The following is a 17,760-nucleotide window of genomic DNA, read 5'->3' as shown; positions in this document are numbered from 1 at the left end:
TTTGAAGTGCGGATGGATGTATGATACCCATGCAAAGCAAATTGGAGCATCTCGTGCCAATCCTTATACGTGACAACCATCTTCTGGATAATCTTCTTGATGTTCTTGTTCGCAACTTTTACAACCCCATTCATCTTGGGTCTGTAGGGAGAAGAATTATGATGTGCAATCTTGAAGTCCTTGCAAAGAGCTTCCACCATATTGTTATTCAAGTTTGATCCATTGCCAGTAATGATCTTACTTGGCACACCATAACGGCATATGATATGATTCTTGATAAACCTTACAACAACTTGCTTGGTCTCATTTGCATATGATGCCGCTTCAACCCATTTTGTGAAGTAGTCAATCGCCACTAAAATGAAACGATGTCCATTCGAAGCTTTGGGCTCAATCATCCCAATCATATCAATTCCCCACATGGAGAAAGGCCATGGGGAAGAGATAACATTCAATAGTGTCGGAGGAACATGAATCTTATCAGCATAGATTTGACACTTGTGGCACTTCTTCATAAATTTGTAACAGTCAGATTCCATTGTCAGCCAATAGTGACCTGCTCGCAACATCTTCTTCGCCATTGCATGTCCATTGGAGTGAGTACCAAAGGAACCTTCAGGCACTTCGGTCAACAAGAATTATGCTCCGTGTCTATCCACGCATCTGAGAAAAACCATGTAGAAGTTTCTCTTGTACAGTATATCACCATTCAAGTAGAAATTGATGGCTAATCTTCTCAAAGTCTTCTTATCTTTCAAAGATGCCCCAGGCGGGTAAATCTGACTTTGGAGGAAACATTTGATGTCGTAATACCACAGTTTCTCATCTTTGATTTCTTCAACAACAAACACATGAGCTGGCCTATCAAGACGCATCACAGACAAATTGGGAACTTCATTCCAATACTTTACTACAATCATTGATGCCAACGTTGCAAGAGCATCTGCCATCCGGTTTTCATATCGAGGGATATGATGAAACTCAACCTTTGTAAAGAAAGTTGAAATGCTCCTCGCATAATCTCTATATGGTATTAAACCTGGTTGATTTGTATCCCATTCCCCTTTGATTTGATTCACAACTAAAGCCGAATCACCGAAGACATCAAAATACTCGATTCTGAGATTCATGGCCTCTTCAAGCCCCATAATGCAAGCTTCATATTCTGCCATGTTGTTTGTACACTTGAAAGTCAATCTAGCTGTAAATGGTAGGTGCGTGCCTTGAGGAGTAATAATCATTGCCCCAATGCCATTACCATACTGATTAACAGCTCCATCAAATACCATGCCCCAACGGGGACCAGGTTCTGGCCCTTCTTCTAGCAATGGTCCATCACAATCTTTCATTTTCAAGTACAAAATCTCTTCATCAGGGAAATCATACTGCACTGACTGATAATCTTCAATTGGTTGGTGAGCCAAATGGTCAGCCAAGATACTACCTTTGATCTCTTTTTGAGATTGGTACTCGATATCATACTTTGACAACAACATATGCCAACGGGCAATCCTCCCAGTTAAATCAGGCTTCTCAAATATATACTTGATTAGATACATTTTAGATATCAACCAAGTGGTATGATTCAACATATACTGAGGCAGACGCTTAGTAGCCCAAGCCAATGTGCAACAAGTCTTCTCAGGCATTGAATACCGAGTCTCACAGTCGGTGAACTTCTTACTGATGTAGTAATAATGCAAATTCTTTCTTTCCAGTCTCGTCTTGCTGACCAAGAACACAATCCATACTATCTTCTAGCATAATCAAATACATGATCAACGGTTTTCCTTCAACAGGGGGAGACAAAATCAGAGGTTCAAGCAAATATTCTAAAATACTGTCAAAAGCTTTCTGGCAGTCTTCGGTCCAATCACAAGACTGATCTTTCCGAAGAAGCTTGAATATGGGCGTACATGTGGAAGTCATGTGGGAAATAAATCTAGAAATGTAATTCATGCGGCCGAGAAAACCTCTTATTTGCTTCTCAGTTTTAGGCGCAAGCATCTCTTGTATTGCTTTGACCTTGGCAGGATCAACCTCAATACCCTTCTCGCTGACAATAAAGCCCAACAACTTACCAGAATGAACACCAAAAGTACACTTATTTGGAGTCAAGCGGAGTTTATACTTCCTCAAACGCTGGAATAGCTTCAATAAATGCTCTACATGTTCCTCTTCATCAATTGATTTAGCAATCATGTCATTGACATAAACTTCAATCTCTTTATGCATCATATCATGAAAAAGAATGGTCATTGCTCTTTGGTAAGTCGCACCGGCATTCTTTAGACCGAAAGGCATCACTCTATAACAGAATGTTCCCCAGGGTGTAATGAATATGGTCTACTTCATATCTTCAGGGGCCATTTTGATCTGATTATATCCGAAAAATCCATCCATAAACGAAAAGACTTTGAATTTAGCAGTATTGTCTACCAACATATCAATGTGTGGCAGAGGGAAATCATCTTTTGGACTGGCTTTATTCAAATCTCTATATTCAACACACATGCGAACTTTTCCATCTTTCTTCGGCACAAGCACAATATTGGCCACCCATCCCGGATACTCAGAAATTACAAGGAAACCAGCATCAATCTTCTTTTGCACTTCCTCTTTGATCTTCATTGCCATATCAGGATGCGTTCTTCTCAACTTCTGCTTGACTGGCGGGCATTCTGGCTTCAACGACAATCTATGCTCCATAATCTCAGAATCCAACCCAGGCATGTCTTGATAAGACCAAGCAAAGACATATGAATACTCTCTAAGAAGATCAATCAACCCCTTCTTAGCATCTGGACACAGTCGAGACCCAATCTTGACTTCCTTCACATCATCTTCGGAACCTAAGTTGACTAGCTCAATCTGCTCTTTAAACGGATGAATAATCTTTTCATCTTGCTCAAGAAGACGAGTCAATTCATCACTCACTTCTACATCACTTTCCTCTTCGGCCTCAAACACAGGGAATTCAAAATTTGGAGAAGGAGAAGGATCATTGTACTCAATGGGGTTAGAAACTAACCTGCATAATGATTTGATATTTTGATTTTAGAGAAGTGAATTTGTGAACAAATATTATGCAGATGGACAACTATATTGTTTATTTATGTTTTTTATGATTACCATTTTCAGAATAAAGCAAAAAGTAAAAATAAACATCAAAGATGTGGATGAATAGAATTAATTTTATTAATGATCAATTTAAAATGCCCAAACAATGTTCACTTCTCCCTTAGGCATAGGAGAAGGATTTTCAAATATAAAAGCAATTACTTAGATCGATGCAAAATAACAAGAATATCAACAGCAGTCCAATTGTTGCACGTCTTTCCATGCATTACAAAGTTGGTGCAGTCTTCCTCTTCGCTATCCTCTAGCACAACAGCTAAGTGTTGTTCATTGTCATCAATAAACCCTCCGCTACAGAAGCTGAGTTGCATATCTTCAGATCTTGCAATTGATGGGCCTTTCTGGAACCCCAAACCGGTTCTGCCCTTGTTGTTGGAGACCTCTACCATGCGCCCCCACTGATCAAGAGTACCTTCCTCAACAATCTTCTGAGCATCTTTCAACGAGGACATAGGTTCCCCAACTCTCTTCTCAACAACAATAGATAAGGCATGGAACGGAGTTCCAACCTCATCCTCAGCTTCAACATAAGAGAAATATGACAGGTGGCTAACCAACAACGCCTTCTCTCCTCCAACAATCACAAGCTTGCCATTCTTGACAAATTTCAATTTCTGATGCAAAGTGGAGGTAACAACTCCTGCCTCATGAATCCATGGCCTTCCCAGTAAATAGCTGTAGGCCGGGTGGATATCCATTACTTGAAAAGAAATATGAAAATCACTCGGACCTATCTTGACTGGAAGGTCCACTTCACCAATTACTGTCTTGCGCGAACCATAAAAGGCTTTGACGATTACACCGCTATACCTCATAGGCGCTCCTTGGTAAGATAGCTTTGACAAAGTTGACTTCAGAAGCACATTCAGTGACGACCCGGTGTCAACAAGCACGTTTAACAAAGTATCTTCCTTGCTGTTCATTGAAATATGCAAAGCCAGGTTATGATTTCTTCCCTCCTCAAGGAGTTCTTCATCATAAAAGCTGAGATTGTTGCTAGAAGTGATGTTAGCCACAATGTGATCAAACTGATCCACTGTAACATCATGCTCTACGTATGCTAGTTCAAGAACTCTCTATAGTGCTTCTCTATGCGCTTCATAATTAAAAAAGCAGATACAACACTGAGATTTTTAAGGGGGTCTGGAGCAGCTGCTCAACCATATTAAACTCGCTCCTCTTTATCATTCGGAGTACCTCATCATCATCACTGGCTTTCAAGTTGCTGGATTCACCAGAAATATCTTTTGAAACACCAATCGGATCTACATTAGGCACCTTCACCTTCTTACCAATAATCATTTCTTCTTTGTCCTTTGGGAACACCGGCCCAAACACTCGACCACTACGGGTCACCTTTGTAACATCAGCAATGCTCACTACTGAACTAGTCGTAGGTAACTGGACCTTTTAACCATTCTTTATTATTGTAGCATTGTAGTGGTACTGCACATCCTTATCAGATGAATACGGGACTGGGCCCTCTAACCGTATTACCAACGGCGACACTGATCTTTGACTGACATTATTATTGTTTCTGCTGTCATATTGAATTACCAACCGCTCTTGTTGTTTGAAAATGGGCACTATGACATTGACGTCGTCATCTACATGACGGAATTGAACAATTTGGATCATGCCTTCATCCATCAGACGTTGGATGTCCCTTTTCACTATAACACACCCTCTTGGGTTAACGCTACAAACAACACAACCATCATGGTCATGTTCACAGTCACTCACCAAATAGATATCCTTATGCATCTGTACCAAGGATCTTCGGATAAACCGGACGTCATAAACCTTATACTCTCCAGGACAACCGTCCACCATATTCACTGAAGAATTCCCATGAGCGGGCAAACGGTTCACTTTCACATTTGGCGTGCGGTATTAAAAGGACACCATACCACTCTTCATAAGCTTTTGAACCTCATACTTCAATGGATAGCAGTTTTCAATATCGTGTTCGGGTGCTCCTTGATGAAAAGCACAACGGAGCTCAAGTTTATACCACCAAGGAAGTGGTTCTGGAATCTGCGGTGGGTTCCTCGGTTGAATTAAGTTCTTGAGAACTAGCGAGGGATACAGCTCTGCATATGACATAGGAATTGGGTTAAAAGAGACCTTCTTCCTCTCAAAGTTCTGCTGATGATGATTGTTGTTGGTATTGTTGTTGTTGTAGGTGTTCGTTCTTTGTTGCAGTTGTTGTTGTTGACGTTGTTGTTGTTATTGTTGTTGAATTGGTGTTACTTGTTGATTAGAAAATACCAGAATTATTGATGACACTTGATGATGATGATTGATATGCACTAACTTTTGAGAATTATGCATTTCCTTCAAAATTCCTGAAACAACTTTGTTAACTTTTGGAATATTAATTCTTTTGTGACTCAGAGGATGTAATTTGCCTTATAATTGAAAGAATGACAGAATTTGATACATGCATATAAAAAAAACGAGACTGATATGAAATAAATGAGAAATAAGAAATGGAATTAATTAGAAGGGGAACCACACTCTTTCTAATCCAAGAGAGAATGATAAGCCTATGGATGCGGATCACCACAAGAAAAGGATTTCTTGATAAGATCAATTTTGGTCCAATCCAGAACCTAAGAGAAAATACTCTCACTTACACAATGTGTAAACTTGACAAAATTCATTGATGCAAAAAGAAGATACATGCCTCCTTTATATAGGAATGTCTTAAGATGATGAAATAAGTAAAAATTAACTCCTAAGAAGACAAAAGGGTTTCAGCCACTAATTATCATGATAGTGGGTTGAGTTATTACAAAGAAAGTGCAAAATAAAGAAGAGATAGTGGGGTTCTTGAAAGGGAAGAATAATGGCAATTCTTTATTTACCAATTCTCTTGCAATTTTCGTCCATTATAGTGTGGTTATTGGTATTTCCTTTATTTTTATTTATTTATGCATTATTGGGCCTTTTATCACATGCTTGGGTGATAAGAATAAACTTGGGCTCTTTTTCTTCAATCTGGCCCATGCATTCTATTGACTTGATCATGAAGTGAACTAAAGCATCATTGACTCTTCTTGCACGTGCCCTTGTCATAGGACCTCCTAAGCTTTGCATTGTATCATTTATGTCTTGGATTACGTTCTCATCATTCCCTCCTTCTTGAAAAGAATTCGACCTCGAATTTAGACCATCATCACCTACATCAAAAGGAGATAAATCAGCCACATTAAAAGTAGTACTTACCCCATACTCACCTGGAAATTCTATTTTATAGGCATTGTCAATGATCCTTGAAAGTACTTGAAATGGTCCATCTCCCCTAGGTTGAAGTTTGGACTTCCTTTGTGATGGGAATCTCTCTTTTCTCATATGTATCCAAACCCAATCCTCGGGTTCAAAAATGACTTTCTTTCGCCCTTTGTTTTCACTTTTTGCATAACTTTTATTTTTCTTTTCAATTTGCAATTTTACTTTTTCATGCAATTTTCTCACAAATTCAGCCTTAGCTTTCCCATCTTTATGCTTCAAAATAGATGTGTTATGCAATGGTAACAAATCAAGAGGTGTTAAAGGATTAAAACCATACGCAATCTCGAAAGGTGAATGTTGTGTAGCGCTATGGACATCCCTATTGTAAGCAAACTCTACATGAGGTAACCATTCCTCCCACATTTTTAAATTCTTTTTAAGAACAACCCTAAGAAGAGTAGAAAGAGTTCTATTTACTACTTCAGTTTATCCATCTGTTTGGGGATGACAAGTAGTGGAAAATAATAACTTTGTACCCACCTTTCCCCACAAAATCCTCCAAAAATGGCTTAAGAACTTGGAGTCACGATCAGAGACAATGCTCCTTGGTAAGCCATGTAGGCGCACCACTTCCTTAAAGAACAAATCAGCAACATGACATGCATCATCCACCTTTTTACATGGAATAAAACGTGTCATTTTTGAAAACCTGTCCACAACTACAAAAATAGAATCTTTGCCATTCTTTGTTCTAGGAAGCCCCAAAACAAAGTCCATGGAAATGTCAATCTAAGGAAATTCAGGTACAGGCAAAGGAGTATACAAACCATGAGGCATAACTTTTGATTTAGCCTTTTTACACACAATGCATCTTTCACAAAGCTTTTGGACATCAATTTTCATGTGAGGCCAATAAAAATGTTCTTTTAAGAATTCTAGAGTTTTAGAAACCCCAAAATGACCCATTAGTCCTCCCTCATGCGCCTCTTTTACAAGTAATTCTCTAATGGAACCTTTAGGCACACATAGTTTTTTTTCTTTAAATAAATAGCCATTGTGCCTAAAATACCCATTGAAGGCAGTATGCTCACAAGCTAAAAATTTTGAAGAAAATTCAGGGTCACTTTTATACAAATCTTTAATATGCTCAAGACCAAAAACTTTTGTTTCAAGAGTAGAAAGCAAGACATGTCTTCTTGAGAGTGCATCTGCCACAACATTAGATTTACCTTTCTTATGCTTGATTACATAAGGAGATTGTTCAAGAAACTCAACCCACTTGGCATGCCTCTTATTCAACTTACCTTGTCCCTTCAAATGTTTCAAGGATTCGTGATCACTATGAATGACAAACTCTTTGGGCAACAAGTAATGTTGCCAAGTTTGTAGAGCTCTCACCAAGGAATATAATTCCTTATCATATGTAGAATAATTAAGGTCAGCCCCTTTTAGCTTTTCACTAATATAAGCAAGTGGATGACCTTCCTACAACAAAACAGCTCCAATTCCCACATTAGATGCATCACATTCAATTTCAAAAGATTTAGAAAAATTAGGCAATGCAAGAATTGGTGCTTGGGTGAGCTTTTCCTTTAGGGCAGCAAAGGCTTGCTCTTGTTTTTCATCCCATTTAAAACCAACATCCTTTTTAACAATTTCATTGAGGGTTGCTGCCAAGGTACTAAAGTCCTTCACAAACCTCCTATAAAAACTAGCCAAACCATGAAAGCTTCTTACCTCACTTACATTTTTGGGAGGAGGCCGCTCTTGAATGGCTTTCACCTTTTCCTCATCAACGTGGACTCCTTTAGAGCTCACAATGAAACCTAAAAAAATCACATGATCGGTGCAAAAGACACATTTTTCTAGGTTGGCATACAAATTTTCATATCTTAGCACTTGCAAAACAGCCCTTAAATGAATGCAATGATCATCTAAGTTCTTGCTATAAATCAAAATATCATCAAAATACACAACAACAAACTTACCCAAGAACTCCGTTAACACATGGTTCATTAGTCTCATGAAAGTACTAGGTGCATTAGTTAATCCAAAAGGCATAACCATCCACTCATACAAACCAAATTTTGTTTTAGAAGCAGTTTTCCATTCATCCCCTGCCCTTATTCTAATTTGGTGATATCCACTTTTCAAATCAATTTTAGAAAATAAGCATGCACCAAACAATTCATCAAGCAAATCATCTAGTCTAGGAATAGGATGCCTATATTTAATGGTAATATTGTTAATGGCCCTACAATCAGTGCACATCCTCCAACTACCATCCTTTTTAGGGACTAGAATAATAGGGACAACACAAGGACTTAAACTTTCTCTTACTCATCCTTTACTTATCAATTCAGCAACTTGCCTTTGTATCTCTTGAGTTTGTTGTGGATTGATTCTATATGTTGGCCTATTAGGCAAAGATGCTCCTGGATTGAGATCAATATGATGTTCAATTCCTCTTATAGGTGGTAAACCACTTGGCACCTCTTTCGGAAACAATTCTTTAAATTCCTACAAAAGAGACTGAACACAATTTGACAATTTTTTTTCATTAGAAATAGTGGTTAGCAAAGGCACCTCCTTGCAAAAGAGCAAGTACAAAGGCTGGTGTGACACAATGACTTTTTTCACATCTCTTTTTTTTTGCAATTAAACTTTGTTTCTTTTCTCTTTTATCATTCTTTTTCTTTTCATTCTTTTCTTTTTCTTTTTCTTTTTCTTTTCCTTTTCTTTCTTGATCATATTTTTCTCTCATTCTTCTTTGATCTTCTCTCACCTCACTAGGATTTAACGGTACAAGATTGATCTTTTGATCATGATACATAAAAGAGTACTTATTGGAGTACCCATCATGATTGGCTTTTTTATCAAATTGCCAAGGCCTACCTAATAACAAATGACTAGCTTCCATTGGTACTACATCACACAACACTACATCCTCATATTTTCCAATTTTAAAACAAATCTCAGCTTGTTTATTAACAAGCATTTCTACACTTTCATTAAGCCATTGGAGTTTGTAAGGCTTAGGGTGAGGTTTTGTTTCCAATTTTAGTTTAGAAACCAGACGCGTGCTTGCAACTTTTGTACAACTTCCTCCATCAATTATTAAAGAACAAACCTTTCCTTGCACAAACCATCTTGTATGAAAAAGGTTTTCTCTTTGACTTGTATCCTCCTCCTTTATTTGGCTTCCCAACATTCTTCTCACCATGAGTAAATCTCCACTACGTATTTCTTCTTCAAACTCCTCATCATAATCACCATCCTTCTCTTAAACAATTTCTTCATTTTCTTCCATAAGCATAGTTCTCTTTGTTGGACATTGAGATGCAATATGTCCTTGGCCTTGACACTTGAAACACTTAACACTTTTGTTAGTTGAAACACTTGAAGAAGAAGATGTAATAGTTTTACCTTTGTTTTCAACCGTGGCTTCCTTAGATGATGAAGCACCCTCCTTCTTTGTTTTGTCCTTCCAACTTTGAGAATTGAAAGTGGTGGAATTTCTCCTTGCTTGGCTCTTTATTTTGAGTTGTTGTTCCACTTTGATAGCTTGGTGTACCAATTCATCCATTTCAACATAGTGATGAAGTTCCACTATGTCACTAATGTCATGATTTAAACCATGGAGAAACCTAGCCATAGTTGCTTCACCGTCCTCCTCTACATTAGCTCTAATTTTGAGAACTTCCATCTCCTTGAAATATTCTTCAACACTTTTAGAACCTTGAGTGAGTCTTTGCAATTTGTTGTGCAATTCCCTATGATAATAGGAAGGAACAAACCTTCTCCTCATGATTCTTTTCATCTCTTCCCAAGTATCAATTGGTCGTTATGCATACCTCCTTCAATCTTTGGTCAATTGATCCCACCAAACTAAGGCATACTCCTTGAACTCAATAGAAGCAACCTGCACTTTTTCAAGATTAGAATAATTGTGACAATTAAAATTTTGTTCAAGTTTAGTCTCCCATTCTAGATATGCCTCTGGGTCACTCTTCCCAACAAAAGATGGAACTTTAATTTTTATGCCCCTCAAATTATCCCCCCCTTGTCTCCTTCTACGTCTTCTTTCCTCCTCATCACCACTACCATCATTAGAATTTTGGGGCCTTCTTTCCAACTCATCAATTCTTTGTTGAAGTTGTTCACCTTGTTCTCTTAACAATCTTTCAAAATTGTCACGTATGGCTGCGATCTGAATAGTTAAAGCTGCTGTTCTAGGTGAAGGTGGACTAGACATACTTGTGAAATATTTGTGAAATTAGGAACAAGTGTTTAAAAATGGACCTCACCACTCTACTCACGTGTTTACACTCAATCACTCGTGTTTCACTCAATTTTTTTTTGGCTTTTTTTAATAATAAAAACACTTTGCCTTTTATCACTCAATTTGCTCTTTTAGTTCTTTAGAGAAACCAAAATGAATCAACACAAAGAAATCAATTTAAGATGATAATCAACACACAAAAAACTTTAAAAAAACAACAAACAAAAAAAAGACTCTAAAACAAAGGAAACTAGAAGAATTTTAAGAGGGTGGCAAGAAAAAAAATAGATTTTTTTTTTGAATCACAATCTTTAACAATCAGATCCCTTTATTTTCAGTTTTTTTCTTATACCCTTTTTTTTCGATTTTTTTTTATAATGATAAATGGATAATAATGAAGAACAAGAATATAGACAATTTACCACATTTCGACCCTTTTTTTTTGGAATATGCTCTGATTACCACTTGATATGCACTAACTTTTGAGAATTATGCATTTCCTTCAACATTCCTGAAACAACTTTGTTAACTTTTGGAATATTAATTCTTTTGTGACTCAGAGGAAGTAATCTGCCTTATAATTGAAAGAATGACAAAATTTGATACATGCATATAAAATAAACGAGACTGATATGAAATAAATGAGAAATAAGAAATGGAATTAATTAGAAGGGGCACCACACTCTTTCTAATCCAAGAGAGAATGATAAGCCTATGGATGAAGATCACCACAAGAAAATGATTTCTTGATAAGATCAATTTTGATCCAATCCAGAACCTAAGAGCAAATACTCTCACTTACACAATGTGTAAACTTGACAAAATTCATTGATGCAAAAAGAAGATACATGCCTCCTTTATATAAGAATGGCTTAAGATGATGAAATAAGTAAAAATTAACTCCTAAGAAGACAAAAGGGTTTCAGCCACTAATTATCATGATAGTGGGTTGAGTTATTACAAAGAAAATGCAAAATAAAGAAGAGATAGTGGGGTTCTTGAAAGGGCTGAATAACGGCAATTCTTTATTTACCACTTCTCTTGCAATTTTCGTCCATTATAGTGTGGTTATTGGTATTTCCTTTATTTTTATTTATTTATGCATTATTGGGCCTTTTATCACATGCTTGGATGATAAGAATAAACTTGTGCTCTTTTTCTTCAATCTAGCCCATGCATTCTATTGACTTGATCATGAAGTGAACTAAAGCATCATTGACTCTTCTTGCACGTGCCCTTGTCATAGGACCTCCTAAGCTTTGCATTGTATCATTTATGTCTTGGATTACGTCCTCATCAATGATGTTGATGGGGTGGTGGATTCCTTTTGATCTGAGGCCTCCTCTGCCTCCCACTGATTACTGCGTTGGTCTCACTGTCCTTCTTCTTACCAAAGTTGCTACCATATTTATTGCTTGTTGACGTCTCATCTCTTTACAACCGTCTCTCACGGAATCCTTCCTCATGTCTCATCCCCATGTTTACCATTTCGGTAAAGTCACTGGGGGCACTAGCAATCATTCGTTCATAGTAAAATGAACTCAAAGTTTTCAAGAAAATCTTTGTCATCTCTTTCTCCTCCAAAGGAGGAGTGATTTGGGCAGCCAAATCCCTCCATCTTTACGCAAATTCTTTAAATGTCTATTTGTCCTTCTGATACATAGACCTCAACTGGTCTCTATCAGGCGCCATGTCCATATTATACTTGTATTGCTTCACAAAAGCCTCCCCAAAGTCGTTGAAAGTGCGAATGCTTGCATTATCCAACCCTATGTTCCAATAGAGTGCAACACCAGTTAGACTATCTTGGAAGTAGTGAATAAGCAATTGATCATTGTCGGTCTGAGTAGACATCTTGCGGGCATACATCACAAGATGACTGAGCGGATAAGAATTCCCTTTATACTTTTCAAAGTCAGGCACTTTGAACTTCACCGGGATCTTAACATTGGGCACTAAGCACAACTCAGCAACACTCTTTCCAAATAAATCTGTACCTCTCAACGTCTTCAATTCCTTGCGCAACGCAAGAAACTGATCTTTCATCTTGTCCATCTTCTCATAAATATCTGGGCCCTCACACGGCTCAGAATGATAGATGGTATCCTCTACGCGAGGCAAAGTGTGCATAACGGGAGGTGGCACGGACATGACCGGGCTAGATGCCGGCATGGAAGCAAATTTAGGCGTAAAGCCTTCGGGCACAAAGTTGGGCGGCATTCCCCACGGGAATCTGGCAGACATATTCGGCGCGAAGTGAGCGGTAGCAGCAAGCATGGTAGAGGTAGTCACCTCTGAAGTAACAGTCCTCGCGAGAGGAGTTACAGGTGTTGGAGAAGCTTGATTCTGAGTAGCAAGAACTGACTCCACCATGGCAGTCAGGCAGACGATCTCGTCCTTTAGCTTTCTGTTCTCTTGCTCTAGATGTTCCATGATTTTCAAATGATTAGCTCGGGTATTGTACCAGTGAGTCAGCTTGGCTAAAGCACAAAAGAAACACCAATTAGACATCTGCTGAAAACCTATTTATGCAAATGATGCATGAGATGTGATGCATGATTATTTTTTTATTTTCAAGGAACTTACTATATCATTTGCAAAAATATATATTTAAATGGAAATTGCAATAATTTGATATGACCAAAAATCTCTTTTCATTTATATAAATTGGAAGGATTACACTGAGTACATTTTCAGAAACCAACTGAAAAATACAAGAGGAGAGGAGACTAGTCATCCTAAGGATCCCTAACAACAATGTCAGAAAACTTGGTTGCAGGCGCGTACTTCCTTCGAATGCGATGAATCTCGGTCTCAAAAGAAGTCTTCATCTGAGTCTTCTCGAGGACCGGCTGATCAACAATCTTCTTCCAAGCAACAGAAGACTGAGGCATGCTAGAAGATGAAACCTCTGGCTCTCTCTGTCTCTTCGTCACTCGGTCTTCAAGTAGCTCAATAAGTGCATCTTTGTCCTTAAACTCCAACTGCAATTCTTCATGCTTCTTGCTCAAAGCATGGAAACGCTTTTCCCACATGTGCTTCTCTTGCTTCATCTTGATGAGCGCGTCTTCCAACTCCTCTACATCTTGGTTAGGGAGAGTTAATGGCTCAACCACAACCATAGACATAGGTCTTTCACAAGGATAAGGCATCTTCAACACTACAACTCTCTTCTTCACCCAAAGAGTGTAAGTTTCCAAAGCTACACAATTGCGCGGACCAAGCTCGGATCTTCCTTTCCTATGCATATTATGCCAAGCATGCACAATCTTCTGCTTCAAATGTTGGGGATCTTCTGCTTCACAAATGTTGTGTACCAATGAGATTCACATTAGAGAATTCACCACAACTATCAATAATCTCCAAACTGCTCAAGGACAGATTATACCAAACTATATCATCATTAGTGAGAGACATAAGTCTCTGAGGCCACCTTAGACATTGTTTGTTCTCCACAAAAGCAGTTGTCTGAGGCAAGTGCGAAATAAACCACTTGTACAGAAGAGGAATGCAACAGAAAATCATTCCACCACCCTTAGAATTCCTTAGATGCAAAGCGAAATACATATCACCCAACAGAGTAGGCACATGATTCCTAATCAAGAAAAGTCTAATGGCGTTAACATCAACAAAACCGTCAATGTTAGGGAACAAAGCTAATCCATAAATGAGCAACACAAATTAAACTTCAAAAGCGTCCACACTACCAGCTTGAGCAAAAGTAGTAGCTTCCTTGATGAGGAAATCAGATGGCAACCCAAATAATCCTCCTTTCTTCACCCAATGAGTCTTTATCTCAGACTTCTTCAAGTGAAGAGCTTCAACAATAATATTAGATCGGGGAATCTCCTCAAATCCACTAAAAGGAACTCTACTAGAAATAGGTATCCCCAAAAGATGAGAATACTCTTCCAATGTAGGCACAAGCGGAAAATCTGGGAAAGTGAAACAACAGTAGAAAGGATCATAGAACTGCACTAGCACACTCAAGAGTCCTTCAACCACATAAGCAGACAAGATGGACAGAAGCTTTCCGTGACGTTGTTTGAACTTCAAGGGATCTAATACAAAAGATGCTAGCTTCCTTAACTCTTTCAAGTCGGGACATCTGAAACTGTACTTCTTAGTGTTCCTTCGTCCACAACCCATGGCCTGAAAATATTTGCAAATGATACCTTAGTTCCTTGAAATTTTCGTGTGATGAATGTTATGATGCGCATGAATGCATGAATGCAACAATCACAAATAAGGGATCACACACAAGGAAAACAAAGGTCAAGGGATGAATCAAGTCATTGTCAAGATCAGTCATCCATTTTGGTGGATTATGGCTAATACCTTATCAACACCCAAGTTCCATTGATATTGACAAGACTTGATTGGATCAACCAAGAATCAAGGGTTTGTTGTAAGTCACGAGCTTGGAGTCTGGGTAAGAACCATCCCAAAGGAGTGAACTAAGGATAAAAACCTGTAGATCATGTTCTAAAAAGTTCCCAGAGTCTTAGTTCCATCTATCGGATATTACAGGTTAAGATGACGGACTCATCGACCCATAATATTCTCAAGAGAAACTCGTCTGAGTGTAGTATCGCGTATACACTTTAACAGTTTCCGCACTACGTCCTAAATAGGCCAAGATGGGTTAAATGTTCTAAGGTCCTCAGCTTCTCGGACCCAATTAGAAATAGTAATGCCTAACCACAAATACTTGTGTGTCATTTCCAAATCCAAAGGAGTCTCCACTGAGCAGATGGATCTCAAGCCAACTTGTTAAGGACTACTCCACACAAGTTGAACATGACTATACCATCCTCCTATCTTAATTGCACTCAAGTTCAAGTTAGAACTTATCTCATGACTCAGAGATCACCAAGCATAACAAACAGATTATATCACACATACATATATACAAACATCACATATATACAAATATATACAAACAAAAAGTAGGCTAAACCCACAAGAGACTACTCCCCAGCAGAGTCGCCACTTAATTTCTGTAGTGGTAAATTCATCATCATCAAGCTATTGACAAGCTAGAGATCAAATAACAAGATTCGCCACCGCGCTTTTATTGTTTCCAAGGGAAAAGGGAAAAAGTACGAACAAAACCCAAAAGTAAGAAGTTTTCAAATCAAAACTAATAAAATGTCAGAGATTACAGGTAAGGGGGTTGGTTACACAGAGGGAAGGTGTTAGCACCCAAAGTGTCCTAGGTACTCCTAGGGAGCCCTTTTTGTGTGCATATGTACTTGGTATAATGTGATATTTACAAACAAATAGAATGGGGGGATGAGAAAAGAATTCATTGATTATATTTTTGTATTTGACAAGATCTTTGGTCTTGTGCCTATGTACCAACATAAAAATGAGGGATTAAAACCTCGTAGTTCGTGATACAAAGTTCAAAGTGGATGCGTTGCTTTTAACAAAATTTAGGTTTGAAAGGCACACAGGCCTAAAAATTGTTTGAATGAGTTAGTTCTTTTTGGCTTTTTGAATGTTTAGGTCAAGTATAGTTAAGTTTATTTACAAGTTTGATTTAAGAAAAGAAGTTTAAAAATGCAATGGCATAAGGCCAAAGTTTCTATCTTTTTTGCAAAGTGGTCAAAGTTTAGAACAAAAGTAGTTCACACAAAGAAGATTTTGAAAAATGGAGAGAGAGATTTTTAAATTAAAGAAATGGGGAGAAGATGAAGAGACTATCCTATGTACAAAATTTAAAAGTTTAGAGTTGAAAAGATCTGACCAAATGGGCAGCAATCCAATAGACAAGAATGTCAATAGAAACCCAGAATTCCCTTTGACTTTTAGAATCAAGCAACACACGAATGCACAATTATATTATCTTGAAAAGCAAGACATCAAATAAAGATGGCCACATCGAAGCTTATCCACTCCGTAATCTTATTCAAATTTTCCCATGTAACAGATGAATTCCATAAGTCACAGGTTCAAAATAACAACTTCACAATGATCATGTTGCAGATGAACTCAAAAGGATCTTGAATGATGTATCAGATGAAGTTTCAAATTGCAAGCACTTGGTTTCTCAATAAGTTGGCATTGGCCAAGTCCTTTAGCATAGGAAGGTTGCCTAGATTCTAAGTCGATTTGTCCAAGATCAAGCCAATAGTCCGTTCAAAAGTCTTTTAGGGTTTTTGTTGTTATTGTGTACATTAATGGTCAAAGGCCACACAAGCAAACAAAGTATACAAACAAAATATATCACACAATATGGCCTAAGTGGACAAAGTGAAAATTGCATTAACATAAACAATTAGAATGATATGAACAATGGCAAATGAAATAAAGTGCTAAAAGTAAATTGCATTAAAGTAAAGGCTTGAAATTAAAAGTTAGTAGTTAATAGGTTAGAAGTTAGAATTGCTTGGCTTTTGCTTTTTAATTGAAGTCATTCTTTGGAGAACACTCAACCCACTTATCACAAGCATGGATCCTTGAACCAAGACATGTTTCAAAGGAAGGAAAAAAGGCCAAGTTTCCACTCAATACCATGAAAGAGGGGAGACTTACAATCTCACTAACTAGAATGCTTATGCCTTTTATGTCACAAATTTAGTGCTATGTTAAGCAATCGTAATTGGACTTATGTAGAAGTCACAACTAGTTGAGGCGGGGCAATAAATTTTTGGTGTTAATGCATGTTAGGGACATAGTATAGTAGACTATGCTCATGAAACATATCACACACAAAAAGAATATGCAAAAGGGGTGACCTAATCTCATCCATACTCATGTTAATTTTTCAATCAACTAGCCTTAGGATTTTGAGATATCATAGGCCAAATGGAATGAATGAATGAAGAAACGGAATAAGATGAAGTGGGAGGGGAATGGATCAAAACACAAATTGGTCAAAGGAGGACTTTTACCAAATTAATATCATCCATTCATTTTGGGAGATGGAATGTACATTCCATCAATCCCCTAAATTCAATGATATTAAGTTGACAAAGTCAAATCAACCTTGACCAAGGCCTAACAACAAGAGTCAAACATAAACAAGTCATCACAATTGGTCAACAAATTTATTTGGCATTTATTCAAATTAAAAAAAATACTAAAATAGTGCATTT

Source organism: Lathyrus oleraceus, chromosome 7, assembly GCF_024323335.1.
Source record: "Lathyrus oleraceus cultivar Zhongwan6 chromosome 7, CAAS_Psat_ZW6_1.0, whole genome shotgun sequence".
NCBI classification, from domain to species: Eukaryota; Viridiplantae; Streptophyta; class Magnoliopsida; order Fabales; family Fabaceae; genus Lathyrus; species Lathyrus oleraceus.
This window is presented reverse-complemented; position numbering follows the sequence as displayed.